This window comes from Protopterus annectens, chromosome 2.part2 (assembly GCF_019279795.1).
Source record: "Protopterus annectens isolate FY-2018-M chromosome 2.part2, PAN1.0, whole genome shotgun sequence".
Taxonomy (NCBI): domain Eukaryota; kingdom Metazoa; phylum Chordata; order Ceratodontiformes; family Protopteridae; genus Protopterus; species Protopterus annectens.
In genome coordinates, this window is record NC_056730.1 from 707,062,684 (window position 1) to 707,079,933 (window position 17,250).

Consider the following 17,250-nt stretch of genomic DNA (forward strand, 5'->3'; position numbering starts at 1 on the left):
ACTCCACACACACACACACTCCACACACACACACACACATACACACACACTCCACACACCACTCCACACACACACACACACTCACTCACCCACACACACCTCACTCCACACACACACACACCTACACTCCTCCACACACTCCTCCACACACACACACTCACACACACACACACACACTCCTCCACACACACACACACTCCTCCACACACACACACACTCCTCCACACACACACACACTCACTCCACACACACACACTCACTCCACACACACACACACACACACACACACACACACACACACACACACCTCCACACACACACTCCACACACACACACACACACACACACACACACACACACACACTCCACACACACACACACTCCACACACACTCCACACACACACACACACACACACACTCACACACACACACACACACTCACTCCACACACACACTCACTCACTCCACACACACACACACACACTCACTCCACACACACACACACACTCACTCCACACACACACACACACACACACACACACTCCACACACACACACACACACACACACACACTCCACACACACACACACTCCACTCCACTCCCACACACACACTCCACTCCCACACACACACTCCACACACACACACTCCCACACACACTCCACACACTCCACTCCACACACTCCACTCCACACACACACACACTCCACTCCACACACACACACACACACTCCACACACACACACTCCTCCACACACACACACACACTCACTCCTCACACACACACTCCTCCACACACACACTCCTCCACACACACACACACACTCTCCACACACACACTCACTCCACACACACACACTCCACACACACTCCACACACACACACACACTCCACACACACACACACACTCCACACACTCCACACACACACACACTCCACACACACACACTCCACACACACACTCCACACACACACTCCACACACACACTCCACACACACACTCCACACACACACTCCACACACACACTCACTCCACACACACTCACTCCACACACACACACTCCACACACACTCACTCCACACACACACACTCCACACACACACACTCCACACACACTCACACTCCACACACACACTCACTCCACACACACACACACACACACACACACACACACTCCACACACACTCACTCCACACACACACTCACTCCACACACACACTCACTCCACACACACACACTCTCCACACACACACTCACTCCACACACACACACACACACACTCACTCCACACACACACACTCACTCCACACACACACACTCACTCCACACACACACTCACTCCACACACACACTCACTCCACACACACACTCACTCCACACACACACTCACTCCACACACACACACTCACTCCACACACTCACACTCACTCCACACACTCACTCACTCCACACACTCACTCACTCCACACACTCACTCCACACACTCTCACTCCACACACTCACTCACTCCACACACACTCACTCCACACACACTCACTCCACACACACACACTCACTCCACACACACACTCACTCCACACACACACACACTCACTCCACACACACACACACTCACTCCACACACACACACTCACTCCACACACACACTCACTCACTCCACACACACACTCACTCACTCCACACACACACACACTCACTCCACACACACACACACTCACTCACTCCACACACACACACTCACTCCACACACACTCACTCCACACACACACACTCACTCCACACACACACACACACACACTCACTCCACACACACACACTCACTCACTCCACACACACACACTCACTCACTCCACACACACACACTCACTCACTCCACACACACACACTCACTCACTCCACACACACACACTCACTCCACACACACACACACACACTCCACACACACACACACACACTCACTCACTCACTCCACACACACACTCACTCACTCCACACACTCACTCACTCACTCCACACACTCACTCACTCACACACACTCACTCCACACACACACACACTCACTCCACACACACACACACTCACTCCACACACACACACACACTCCACACACACACACACACACACTCCACACACACACACACACCACTCCACACACACACACACACTCACACTCCACACACACACACACACACACTCCACACACACACACACTCACACACACACACACACACACTCACACTCCACACACACACACACACACACACACACACACACACACACTCCACACACACACACACACACACACACACACACACACACACACACACACACACACTCCACACACACACACACACTCCACACACACACACACACTCCACACACACACACACTCCACACACACACACTCCACACACACACACACACACACACACACACACTCCACACACACTCCACACACACACACACACTCCACACACACACACACTCCACACACACACACACACACACACACTCCACACACACACACACACACACACACACACACACACACACACACACACACACTCCACACACACACACACACACACACACACACACACACTCCACACACACACTCCACACACACACACTCCACACACACACACTCCACACACACACTCCACACACACACACTCCACACAAAGGAGGATACACAGTGGTTGACATAAGAGCCAGCTAGTACAAGGCTTTTAACAAGTAGACCAACAATTTATCAGTCATTTTCATTAACTATAAAGACAAAAGTAAGTTAAGACAAAGCATCAGCACCAGAGTTTAAGAGTGAGTTTATAGTTAGTTGAATATGTGCTCAGCCAACTCTACTCTGATTAAATATTTGGGGGATTTACATAACAAGGTGTTTACCTTACAAAACACAATATACAGGGTTTGATTCTCACCTTTGGTGGGAAGCATGGTTAGGCTTAAAAGAGGCTTCCTGGAGTTATAAATAAATAAGTAAATAAAATCAGACCGCTACTAAAAATTCCACACTGCTAATCTAACAACGAATTCCACACTTGAAAACATTTATTCTCCTGGCACCTCAGCAAACTGTCTCTCAGGGAAGAACATTCCAAACTTCCTTAAAAAGCAGAAATTCAAGGTTCAAGTGTTTGGTACACCAAAAATAATACAACAGATGTCAAACCCATAGCCTCGAATAATACTGGCACTACCAGCAAAACTGGATACAAGTTCTCAGACTCCCAAAGTGGGCAACAGTACTATTTTTTCACCGACTGAGAACTTCCTTACACTCTTCCAACACAATCTCAGAGTTGAGAAAGTACAGTTGGGAAAATAAACTTGCCATACCAGTGGATATTAGAATGATCACTGCAGGAGCAGCCTTGGCTACATGGGTTACATCCTGCATAGCGCTATAACAGCCAGCCAACTTCCAAAGCTTCAGGGCACTTTCCCTATGCACAAACCAGCCGAGCTGAAAAAGACAGGCTTGGGAACAAAGCCCTTCAGAGCTGTCATGCCAACAGAGAAAGGGAGACAGGAAAAAAAAAAGGAATGTAGGGAGGGAGCAGTTGCTGTTATGGCAAGTTCACTTACACAACTATTGTATGTTAATCACATTTAATCACTACTGCAACAGTGTTAATTGTATATGTAGATTATGCTAGTTTACTACATTGGGAAGGAAAAATGAGTTCTCACACTCACTTTGACAGCATGAAGGATAGCTGGAAATTTAATATGGTGAATGAGGAATTTCTTCTAGAAAGGTGAAATTTCCTCCCATTACCATAGAAACCATTTGTCTGAAACTATCTGTTGCCAAAGAGAAAAGTGGAAATTCAAACATTCTGGAAAGAAAAAGTGGCTGCCAGGGTGGGGTGAAGAACAAGGTCCCTTAAATAGCCGTTTTGACTTCTTAGACTGCCAATGGTTTTGAGAGGTTCCAAAATTATTTTTAGAACCCCCTTGCCATTACTTTTTAAACACCAGTTTACCAGCATTTATTGTGACTGTTTTGTTTCCCCAAAATTGGATAAGGGGGTAAAAAAATCCCTTAGCAAATTTAGAAGAGGAGGGCTGAAAAATCTTGGAGATTCCCTATATCAACTCACTTCTCTTCATCACACTTTTGATCACCACTGAGGCAGAGGGGCCAAAACCTCAATCTCTAGCCAAAGAAGAAATTAAAACCTCATTTTTATCATCTGAAAGGTTCTGAAAATACAGCCAGGCAAACCTAAAAAAAAAAAAAAAAAAAAAAAAACAGTACCAGTTGCTGGAAGTACATCAACTGTGTCAAACCAAACTGTAAATAGTAAGTAGGACAATACAAGTAAATACATTTAAAGAGATTTTCCTCAAAAGAAGCAACTGCAGGCAAAACATTCCTCATACTTTAACATATGAGCTTGACAATTCAAAATTCTTTAACTCAAAGTTGCAGAAGCTTACACTTTTTTCCCCATAGTGGACTGGAACTAAACGCTTAACAGCAGTAAGATTAGCTAAAGCTATAGCTGCTGGGTCAAGTTTGGCAAGTGTACCAAAACTGAAAAGACTGGGGAACTATAGCACTTGTCTGACTATCGGGAAAATTGGGAGGCACTAACATGCATCCTCCAGAACTTAAAAACACTGGTGGTGCAGTCTGGGAACAGAAAAAGAAAGCCCCCACAGGCGGATTCAGAAACTGAGCTCTTCTCAGAGTCTGAATCAGAAACCTGAACAGAAAATCCTGTACCATGTACATGCCCCTTCATCCTCATGTTCATACATTTTCTTTCTTTGCCAGAAACTATTTTATAAGAACACTCAAAAGCCTGAATTACACCCTGAGCCAGACCCAGTAAACTAATCCTAATCTAAGGAAGTTTTAAGAGTAGATACAGGTTCAGTTTTCAGCTTCTTTGACAGGAAAAATGGGGCCAACAGCATTAATGGCAGCAGCTGCAGCTTCCCCACTGAGCACAACATTCTGACTAAACAAGGAAGCTTCTTCCGTTTCCTCTCCCAAGACCTAGGTGCATGAAAGGTGAACAAGAGTGGCTCTCCCTTACCCAATGAGGGAACCCCTAACAGCCAGAAAGGAGGTGGCTAACCCCCAGTCCAGAGTGGCCGTAGGTGCTACACCAGAGGGATACAGAGTAAAATATAAGTCATCTGAGGTATAACTAATGGCCACAGCATAGTCACCTACATGCTGTGGTGGCAAAGGCTATTTTTATTTTTGTGGCTGGAAGCAGGATAGACCATAGGACTGACAGTTTGTTTCATGGTCAAGCCAAAAATGGTGCCTCTTCTCCAGGGAAAATAATCATCAAAAGTTGGTAAAACTTTAGTCACTTTTTCACTTAAAAACATAGTAAAGTACTTTAAAATACTTTGCGTGCCCCAAAAAAAAATGAAAAACTGATTTTCAATTACTTTAAATGCTTTTAAACAGACAGGAAAAGAGCACCATCATTTAAAAACAAACACAATCTCATGACAAGTCTATTAAAACAAACTCCTAGCTTTAAATTAACTTTCATGAGCAGGAAATATAAACAAATGCCCCCTAAAAAGGAACTCATCTGCCCAGTAAAGGAACAGCACAGACAGCTGACCATCGAAAGCTCAAAGGTGCATGCTATTCCACAGCAGGAAAGCTCTAAAGGACTTAACCCCCAAAGCAATCTTTTTAGTCAGCTCAACTAAAGCTGACCAACTCACTGGGTGCATGAAAGGTGACCTGAAACTTTGGAAGCTGGACGGCCGTTGTATGCTATGCAGGATGATGAAGCAGGCAGATTTCTCACACTCAAAAGCACAGTTCCATAGAGAATCTGCCCAAAGCCCAATTCTAAAGCAGCATGCAAACAGAAAGACTTCTACTCAGCCAATCTACTTGGGAGGGGTGAGAGATTGTGCCAAAGACAGGTTCATTCAAGTGCTAAGCAGGCTGCAGATCACTACAAGTTTAGCAAATAACCCATGTTAAAAAGTTCCAGCCACCCTCAAGGAGAGTAATGCAAGACAGACCAAGGAGAATTTGAGGTTGCCGATCCAATTATCTAGAATTACCCTGAAGGTTGTAAGGGTGCTTCTCTGATGTGCAGTTGAATTTTGTTCCACAGGTGGGCGATACATTGCAATAATATTTATTGTGTCAGTATGTCTTAGCTGTTAATGAAAGTTTAGCTCCTATAATCTGTCAAGAACCAGTTTTCTTTGAAGGAATAGAAGGCCAGAAAAGATGAATCATTAATGGTCCGTCTTGATTCAAATGTTCAGTGATCTTAATGTCTTAGTTGTTAGGACCTTCTCAAGTTGGGTGATACGTTTAGACAAGCACATGGCAAATGGGGCATTACATTCAATAACAGGTCTGATTTGATACAAGTGAAGAGTAAGTAAGACTTCTCCGGATCTAGGAAAACATGTCTTTGGAAAGAAGATACGTCGGACAAACTTCCCTAGCTACTGTAGGGACAGGATGACCAAAAGATAGTGTGTCAGTCAACAAGGGTACCTTCATCTCTTATGTCAAAATCTGATTAGAGGCGTGCATTACCTATATGGTACAGAAAAATCTTTTTTTTTTTTTAACCAATATTTACTAGACTACAATTTTTCCATGTTTGAGATCACTGTCCTTGCACCAAACATGCTAGAGCAACTGCAAGTTAATGGAAGACTGAATACAAACTCCCAATTTACAGTCATCTGCAAACTTTGATAACTTTGGCCTGAAATGCTGAAAAACAGATGTCAAGTTAGACAGGCACCAGCAACGAGACCCATGTCAGAAGTGGCAACTGCAATTCTAACCATGTGGGGGCTCGTCACACATCCAGTTAGTTTTCCACCATACAACATTAGGATTAATATTCAGATTTACATGGTGGTCAACAATCCCTGCATGGGGAAAGTATCAAAGGACTTATCCACGACCAGAAATACTGCAAGTAATATGCAGAGACTATCCACTGCTCCAGTGTGACTTTTTCAAAGAAATGAAGGAGTCCAATTGATAACAGTCCAGGGCTAACAGATTTATAAAGGACTGAGAAGACATTCCATAGCTTTACATGCAAGGCTACTGAAACTAATGGGTCTATAGATAACGGGGTCCACTGTTGGGCTACCACTGTGCAACAGTACTACACTGGTTGTTTTATAGGTTTCAGGAATGTAACCAGTGTAGTGGCTTTTATTAAAAATGTTAATTAGGGGGATCAGGCAGGCCACATTTGGTACTGTTCATCAGGCGACCTGGCATATTACCTGGGCACAAGAAAGAGGTAGCAAACAACAAGCAAGCAACACAGCAAATAAAAACATTTAAATTTAATAAAAATGGTGAGGGCTTTCATGTATAAAACACTTCTTTAGACCAGATATCACAAAACACACAACTACATAGATATATAAATCAAATCAATTAAAGTCAATTACTAAAACACTGTCACCATAGCAACTAATTACTGCTTAAGCTTGTGCGATAATAGATATGGTCTAAGTTGAATATTCCCATTCAAACCAAAACCTCTGTCAGCCTATAGGGTGATGATCCACTTTAATTCATTACTTGCCATTTTACTGATAACTTATAAGAATATTAGGGGTGGCTGTATTAATTGTACAACTCTGAATAAAAAATTATGTTCAGTGTTAGACTCAACATGCTTGCTTACTGCATTTGTCTTTACCCTTCTGATTTCACCCAAATGCTATAAAACTCTCTCTCTTAGACCACAAATAGTCTTTCCGATATTGAAACATGGGCAATTTTGACAAGTAGCAAGATACACCAAGTCTTACTTTTACAATCAGCACAAAACTTGAACTCATATTTAACGTTAGTATTGGGATGTAAAAAGTTGAGAATATCTGAAATGTAATCACAAGCTTTACAACTACGATACGGATGTGTTCCTTTTCTAGAGGACAGCGGTCATTCTACACACAATTATTCTTGCAACAAAGCCATTGCTTCAAATTCTTCCCATTCTTAAAACAGACACTAGGTCGTGTCCCAACAATCTTTTTTAGCCCCTCATCTGTTAAAATGGGCCATTTCCTTTTTATATCCTTACAAAGATATCCCCTACTTTATACATCCCACAACATGCATTAAATAGGAGTTAAAGTTTTATGCTGATTGTAGACCTTGCTAAATAGAAATTGCTAGTGTTTCTCTACTGGAAAGATTAACCGTAGTCTAAAAGAAAGTTTTAGAATATCTGGTCGAAATCAGAAGGGTAAAGACAAATGCACTAAGCAAACATGTTGAGTCCAACATTGAACATAATTTGTTATTCAGAGTTATACTGTTAACTTATGAGATTATTAGCAATGAAATGGAGAATTATGAATTGATTAAAGTGGATCATCACCCTGCAGGCTGACACAGGTTTTGGTTTGAATGAGAATATTCAACTTGGACCACATATATTATCTTGTAAGCTTAAGCACTAATTGGTTGCTATGGTGATAGTTTTAATTTACTTTGATTTGATTATAGATTTATGCAGTTGTGTGTTTTGTAATATCTGGTCTGAAAAAGTGTTTTATACACGAAAGTGCTCACTATTTTTAACGGCTGTGCTATTCTACTCGTTTGTTTTTGTCGAATTAACTTAAAATTGCAGTGGATACTCAATTCTGTCCACATGAAAGACGTCCTCAGGTTTTTGAGAGGTATGACACACCCTCCCTGATGACGATAACAATAATAAATAATAATGGGAGTGGCTGTGACCGTGAATGGAGCAAATTTTGAACTAAATTTATCAGAATATTAACTAGTTTCTTTGGGTCAGAGTGGGCAGTACTGTTATTGTGGTTTAGTTCCAAACATTGTTGAATGTTAGTGCTTAACTTTCTGACAGTGTAAAATAGATTGGTGGCTATTTTTGGATTTGGTTGTTATTACAAATTCATATTCAGCTTTTGAGTTTCACCAATGGTTCCTTTAAGCTCTATTAGTTTGCTCTTAAGGCAAACATAATGAGACTTTATAAGCATTACATAATTTCTCTCTCTTGTTATACAATTTATACAGATATCCCAATAGGAAGTAAGGAGGTTTTGTTTAAATCTCTCACTAAATTTGGTGCAGGCAGCTGTATTGAAAAGTTGAAAACGTATTGATCATGTTTTAATACAAGTGTTACTAAACCTATGGGGTTGAATATTTAGCCTCGTTACCATACACAATACCAAATTATATAACTTGATAAAAACATTTCTGTATTGTACTTTGAGAAAAATCAAGAAACAGTCCTTAGAGTTAAAAATATTTGCTATGACACTGTGAAAGGTTGAATCACAATGCCTCACCTCCTCATTGCATACACTATTTTATCTCCATACTAGCTGTAATAATAGCAGTTTTTTACCCCTATAATGAAGTTGTCAACTAGTTCTTGCAGGTGAACAACTCACATTGAAAAGAAATGAGAGGATGTAGAGTGAAATGCAAAACAACTCAAACATCACACCATAATTCTTTTGTTCAAAATCTCTTCCAACATAATTACCAATTACAGTAATCATGATAAAGCGAAAAACAAAGACACTTCCAAATCTAAGTGGGAATAGAAATCACAGGAATAGGGAGTGGGATCCACTGACGGATTGCAATAGAATTTTGGTCATCAACACGGAAGATAACATGGAAATGCAAGCTTTGCTAACACCTACTGTTCCAAAAATAAAAAAACACACACCAAAAGCTGCCAAAAAACACAGCACAAACTGTATAACAAACCATGTACATCCAACAAAGGGGGATGTTATTGCCAGTAAGGCACAGTGTTCTACAAACATCTACTGTTACAGGTTAAGTGGAACCTGTGCAAATGTACTATGCTCAAACACACTGCTTTACTGACATACGAGTAGATTACCAAAGCTCACCCAACCTGAGAGGTGATAAGGGTCAAAGAGCCCCTGGAGAATGATCCTTGCAAAGCCTGCTCTGGATCTAGAAAACTATCCAGTATGTAGTGCTTTGTGAAGGTATGAATGGAGGACTAAGTTGCTGCATCTAGAATACTTCAAGTACACTCCTTTCCAATATGCAGCACAAGAGAATTGGGCCACAAAAGAATGTGCCTTTAACCTGGCCTGGCTTCACACTTCCATGATGGGTGTAAAATGAGAGAATAAATGCACAATATTTCGCTTAGAGACTGGCCGACCTTTCTTTTCCCATAGGAGTTGGGAACAAAAGGCCTTTCAGGCTTCCTAAAGGGCACTGTTCTGTCAAAGTAGTACAGAAGCTGCCGATGCACATCCAAGATAAGAAGAATTCTATATCCCTTATTCTTAGGTTCTGGAAAGAACTAAGGGAGATAATGGACTGACAGAGTGAACTCGGACACCACCTTCAGCATGAAAGAGTACGCAACATAACTCTAGGGGGTATTCCACCATGAGAGCTTGCAGCTCTAAAAGCTTGCCCTGAAGAAGTCTGAGCAAAAAAAAAAAAAAAAAAAAAGTTTTCCATGCTAAGAACTGAAGATCACAATCAACTGCTGGTTCAAAAGAAGGGGATCTCATATGCAACACTCCTCTCGTGAACTGTTTTAACAAAACAAAGGAGGGGATCCATAGGCAGACTCGCAAAGATGGCTGCTAAATGTACCTTAATGGACGCATACAATACGCCATCTTGAAGCAGTTCACACAAATATGTCAAGACTAGAGGGATATTAACCTCAATGAACCCAGTTTCCATTTAGGCACCACTTAGAAAACCTTATCCATTTGTAAACATAAGATTTTCTAGTAGCAGCGACACAGGATCTGAACTGCCTTAGCTTTGTTAAGTTTAATTGTGGTGGTTGCCAAGAAAGCACTTACTAAAGAGGAAATCAATGTCTAAACTAACTATTTGAAGCACTGAATGTTACAAAAGAACTAGAAAAGGATCTTTACAAAAGGGAAGGAGCAAGTTACATAACAATAAATGTTAACTGTGGAAGCAATACATACAGAATAATGTTCAGCAGGAGAAGGGAAGTGAGGTTTAAGGAAGGCAGAAATTCAGCAATTTACACAATTATGGACTAAGAAATGGGTACAAAAAAGAAATGTGATGTATAATGTAGGTAAATGGGGAAAATGCAAACATGTTTTTCTTTTCTCTTTGCCTATGCCAAGCAATAATTTAATAAATGTGTTTAAAAAAAGACTGATTGTTCCTCTGACCAGTTTCAAAATGTATTGCTCAAGTAACTTTCATAGAGGTACAATCATATCTGACAAATGAGGGTGACTTTAGACTGACTGTACCACTCCCAAGAACTGCATTAAATGAGGGATTGTCTGCTGGGGTCTGAATATTCACAAAAGCATGCCCCCGGCTCCATCTGATTGCAGACAATTACCAGTAAGATGCCCCAAACACTTCAGATATGATGCACCAACGTAACACTTTGCTTTACTTAGTTTCAAGCCTTTTTGTATAAAAAAGGAAAGGAGCAAATTAAATACAAATAAATTAAAATAATACAACAATACATGCAAAACAATGTTCTGGAAGAGGAGGAGGAGGAGTGATGTGTAAGGAAGGGCAGGAACTGAACAATTTATGCAACGTTGAACTTAGGATGGTTATAAAGTACCTACAGTTGCAAGACCACAACTGACAGTGAAGGTAGAAAGAGCTGGTGAGAGTCCAAACAAAATGTTCCGTTCACATTCAACTCAGAGCAATTAAAGAAAAAATGTTCCAGAAGAGTTAAATGGATAAAAATATGCACAATCCAAAAATAAACATCTGTATCTTAATTTAATTCAGTGGCAACCTTGACTAACATGACCACAAATAACACTAAAGCCAGAATCGTGCTGGTGAGAGGGTCCAACACTGAATTAGTTACATTTAACTCAGAAAAACACAAATCGGCCAAATTTAAGTCATCTACAGACGAACATCAACCTCTAATAAAGAAAGAAACTATTAGTGGGGGAAACCTTCAGTATGTTTTTCAACATTACCAGTACAGTTCAACAGTTGACTGAGACAAAATTAGAAATTGCACCATACTATCAGGGGAAGTAAACTGGGGGAAAAATTGACACTAAAGCCAGAACCAGCTAGTGAAAAGGTCAAAAAGAAACAAAGTTCCATACAGGGAAGACTACTGCTCGTCATTCAAAGATGATCACCCATGTATACAAATTTAACATTAGTTCTTAGAAGAAAACTAGCAAATAGAAAAACTTTAGCCGATTGTAAAAACAACTAGTGAAGAATGAACAGAATACAACTGGCACTGAGAAGGGTTCTTATGCGATCAGATAATTTAGAAATACAAAGATACAAATGAACTTACAAATCCCACGGACTGAAAAATGCATTTCTAGTCCCAATCAATCACTCGGGCATGGCACACATCACATAAAACCCCTAAAAGCTTAAAGTGCAAGCCAGAATAGTAATGCAACTTAAGAATCCCGGAAGCAGTAGTAGGAACACCCTGAAAAAAAAATTGTTGATAAGATGTACAAGAAGAAAATATCCGGAGATAGTCAAATAACAGAAGCACAAAATTATCAACCTTAAAACAAATTAAGAGGTCAGAAGCAAACATGTGGATAGACACAAAGTGCTTAACTTAAACAATTCTAAGATCACTGCCAAGTAATCTCATAATATCCTAGCAACCTGGAAGTCATTTCAAGCCTACCAGTTTCATCCCAATGTAGAAATGTTAGTTAATACCCCTAAGATTGCATTTAGTAATGACTGACCATGTCCAGGAGGGTTGTGGGCGCTATTCCCGGTAAAAATTTATAGTGCCCCATCTACTCACCCAGGTTCCTTTTGAACAGGTTTCATACAGGTAGGTGCTCTGTTTCACGTGAATAGGTAGGCTATTCCAAAGACATGGCAGTACCTGGGAAATAAATCTGTTCCTCCAGCATGTCCTATTTAAGTTACAAGCCATATTTAGGTCCCTGGAATGGGTGGCCCTAGTCCTGTTTGGTTTACAAATATGCAGCAAGTTCATTAGGTTTGGGGGGGGGGTCTGAGATTGTTCTGGAAGCCAGGCATAAGTCTCCTCTAAGAAATCTATATGATACAGAGTAAAGTGCCAGGGACTTAAGGTAATCTTTGCACAGTACGCGATGGAGTCACTTGATCTTTTTTAGAAACCTCTGAGGTCTTTCAAATTGCTGCAGTCCTTTGCACAGTATATGCCAAACAGGGCATTATACTCAATGATGGGCCAGATTAGTGCAGAGTACAGAGTGGTTATAACCTCTTTTGCTCTCGATGCAATGCCTTTACTAAGCAAGTATGCTATGTAGAAAGCCTTCCTCACTACAATAGAGACATGATGGTCAAAGTTAAGGTCACGGTCAACTTGTGAACCCAAGTTCCTTACAATTTTGTGGGTACTTAGGGCATTGTTGTTGACTTGCTAGTGTGAAGGGACATAGTTTGTCCCAAAGGGAATGATGAGGCATTTATTTGCATTTAGTTTAAAACTGTGACAAAGACATCAGTCGTTGGTCTGCGCAACACCCTCCTGGAGTATACTGACATCATCTGGGAATTCAATAACTGCATCCAGTTTGCAGTAGTCTACAAACCTGGTCAGCCACAACCCCTTAGTTTTGACCTGAACTTCTGAGAAGAATATACCAAACAGTAGGGGGTCCAGCACTGACCCATGTGGCACCCTGCTGCTAACAGGTCTGCTGGTTCATGAGTAGTTGCCAACTTTGATAGTGTGTGTCCACAGTATGTGAATCAATTAGTAACTCATCTTACAAAAAAGGGTTTACATTCAGTTCGCTAAGTTTATCAGTACTACCCAAGTGTGGGATTGTGTCAAAAGCCTTTATAATAAACACTCCTTGAAATAAACAGCAGTCTAGGAGAACTAGTGGCTGTAACTGCCCTTAAGAGCAGCAAAAATATAACTGTGGTCCTTTTGTGTATAGAATTAAGGCAAAAATGGAAGAATTGTGTTGCTTTGGAAATTATTGGGTACCACATCCCCATGTTTTGGTCCTACTTTAGTGGTTGTACAACTGCTCCTAGCTGAAGAAATTCTTATAAAACTGGGAGGTGCAGATGAAGCTGATCTCTCTCAGCAAGGGGAAATCTGTCATTTTGGTTTTCTTAAGAAATGAAGTTTGCAACCCTGAGAAATTACTTGCATCACAAGAGACAAATGGGTGCTTTTTTATCATTTTTTACACAAAAAGTCACCCTTCCTACTATCTTGGAGGAGTATGTGGCTGCTGACATGGCTATGGCACATGTTTGGAGAAGGTGTGTGTGAGTGGAAGACGTTCCATGTAGGTTATGGCTGCTCTCTTGGGGGGAGGGGGGGGGTCAAGACCCTGGTAGCCACAAGCTTTTTGTTTGTGTTGAGCCATTTCCTTGCCTACAACAATACAGAACAGATTTTGATGGGCAATTCCTGTCATACATTGTCAAAGGAGACTGAAAGGGCACTTCCCCCTTGATAATGATCTGCTAAGTATTTGGTGAAGCACTAAAGAGATGCCATCCGCTTTCCTAGTCAATTAGAAGAGCATTGGGAGCTAAAACCAATTTTGTCTTCTCTAGATCACGGTTACAGAATTAAAAAAAAAAAAAAAAAGAAAATCTACAGGACTTGTGCACCCTGTTAAACCTATTAAATGCAGGGTACTGGGTGCCATGTTCCTTGGGGGCAGCCAAGAAGTCATCTTAGAAAGCTCAGAGAATTAAAGAAACTGATGTCAGTTTATGGGCCTCCAGGACCAGCTAATCAAAATATTTTTTCTGGAGTCCCATACCTTTTGATTTCATAAGCCAAAAAATAGTTTTTTCATTCGGAAGGAATTTCTTCAGTAGAAAAACAGCAAGCATCCTGTCAATGTCCAAGTCATAACCAAACGTGAAAGTCATTAGGGAAACGCATTCTTCCCCATCACTCTGAGAAGTCAGAATCTCTTACAAGGAAAGGTTTCTTGTCCCTCCTTCTTAATAGCAGGAACTTCAGACAGGGAGATATGTACTTAACTGCAAGCTCTGCAGAGTATTAAGGAACTCTCCAGGCAAGATCATCTATTCCAAGGAAAAACCAGAGTAGGAGTATGGACTGAGGTCCTGAAAATGAATCACTACAGATCTATGTGCAACAACTGTCCTAACGTTTTGACTTTTGGGTCCTGCTTACCTAAGGCAGCTACCCTTGAGGCATGAGCCCAGGCATACGAACCCCAAACTCCCACCCTTGGCCGGGAACTTTCCCCAAGATGATTTGCCGATCCTCGTTCTCAAATCAATTTTCTTACTTAAGATCAAACACCCAGCCTCCAAATCTGAAATTATAACATACAAAACCTTAGACACCAGTAACGCTCACTTCGAATCGGCAAACCAGTCATAATGAAAATGGCTTCATATACTACTACTGCTTGCATTTAAAAACTTAAGCTTTCTACTACGAGAAAGCAACCAGATGAAGTAAAGATAAATGATGTCATAGACATACAGAAACTATAGCGATTCCCAAAATACGTTTCATTGATTCAGACGAACAACTAAAAGAATACAAGCACAATGGACCTACTTTAGGAACACTATTTGAAATAAAATGTCACACAAAAAATACCACTGCGACTTTTTACTATATCAACAAACGCTAAGCAACTCCTGCACACCAACAGATGCAAGCATCCATGGACACAACACTGTCCGTCGGTTAGCATTCAGATATAGCGAACCACGTCGAGATTTAATGCACAATGTCCAAATATTGCAACATGCACATTGTTAACCTTTTAAAAAAAATCACCACCCATTCTGAAAGACTGCCTTTGACAGCTCCAAATTAAAATATCCCCAGCACCTCCTGACAATGACAAAATTCCAGATTACTAATAAAGGGCGAGGACAGCTCTGCAGTTATGACAAAACCACGACACATCCGTACAGCTCTTCTTTTGGCAAAGCCCCTACTATACGACCAGAATGAGTTCCTGTCATTTTCCAATCTAGAGTTTAAGCAAGCCTCTACAGAACTTTCAACTACTGTATATATATAAAAAAATAAAACAATCCTAAAAGAATGAGGAACAGGTCCCTAAACCCACCACCACAACAATCAACCCCAAAGAACATGGACAACAGAAATGTAACGTTTTAAATGAGAAACACCATTCCCCGCCCAACAACTACGAAGTGAGCCCTAGAATGGTTCAGGAATACGACATCTATGAATAAAAATGGGCAGTGGCGTGGGTCTCTGGGTGTTTATAGAAAACACACACATACGTACACATTGTACGAACTATGTATCTACAAACAAGACTGAACAGTGGGACACTCTTTCGTGCAACCAATTTCAGATACAGCGCTGCCCTCACTCTCACACCAGGAAGCACTCGGGACTTCAGGGTCGAATACTTCATCAACGCCACCTGAGCTTCCATCATCCCTGACCCCCGCGTTCTCCCTCCCAACCTGGGAAACGTTTATTTCCACCAAAACTACGCAGCATGACATCAATCCAAGAGCCTGCAGGCGGCAAAACCAGCCACTACATTACATCCTCACTCCCAGCTCCATATTCCTTATAACTATACGAGGAGTAAGGATCAACAAAAGGAACCGGAGGCTTGCGTTTTCACTGAACAGCGGAGTACTGCGACTTACCTTTCCCTATCTCCTCAGACAATGTACTAAGCAGCGTTTCCAGCTTCTGTAATCAGTAAACCCAGAGGCATATCACCAAACAGCAGTCTAAATCCAACAGTATTAAATCCAGCATGTACCCTCCTCGAAGACAGCGTGATCGGCGACAGGTTTTCCTCAGCTATATCCTCCTATAGAAAAGACAGAACATAAGGATAACCACTTCATACACTTGGAATGCTTGTTTTGAGTCTATTTTCCTTCTTCATTCACAATAACCTCTTCTTGCTATACTCGGCCGCCATATCCTCCCACTGATAAACTCTCCCCACCTTCGCGCTAACTCGATCCCTCTCCGTTCCCAGATTCCGTACCTAAGAGGCAGTGACCCCTGCTGGCAGCGAGGGGACGTGCGCCCTAGACTGTTTACCAGAAGGGCTCCTAGTGACAGGAATGAGAATTGGACCAAATCTTAACATGACGCTCCTGCCTAAAGGAAATGGAATCCTAGGAGGTTTTACACTTCTTGCTGGCAGCAAAACCAGTGGCAGGAGATAAAACGGAAAGACATTTGATTGAATTATACGAGTGCTGTACTTC

The 17,250-nt window shown here is 41.4% G+C and overlaps 1 protein-coding gene across 1 annotated transcript in view; it reads right to left on the reverse strand.

Annotated features, from left to right (window-relative positions):
- Positions 1-16,975, reverse strand: part of PTPRA (protein tyrosine phosphatase receptor type A) — a gene marked incomplete in the record, with an annotated part of 4,245,980 nt that extends 4,229,005 nt beyond the window's left edge. Inside the window, 1 exon segment of the mRNA XM_044064105.1 lies at positions 16,672-16,975.
- Positions 16,976-17,250: the final 275 nt, after the last annotated feature.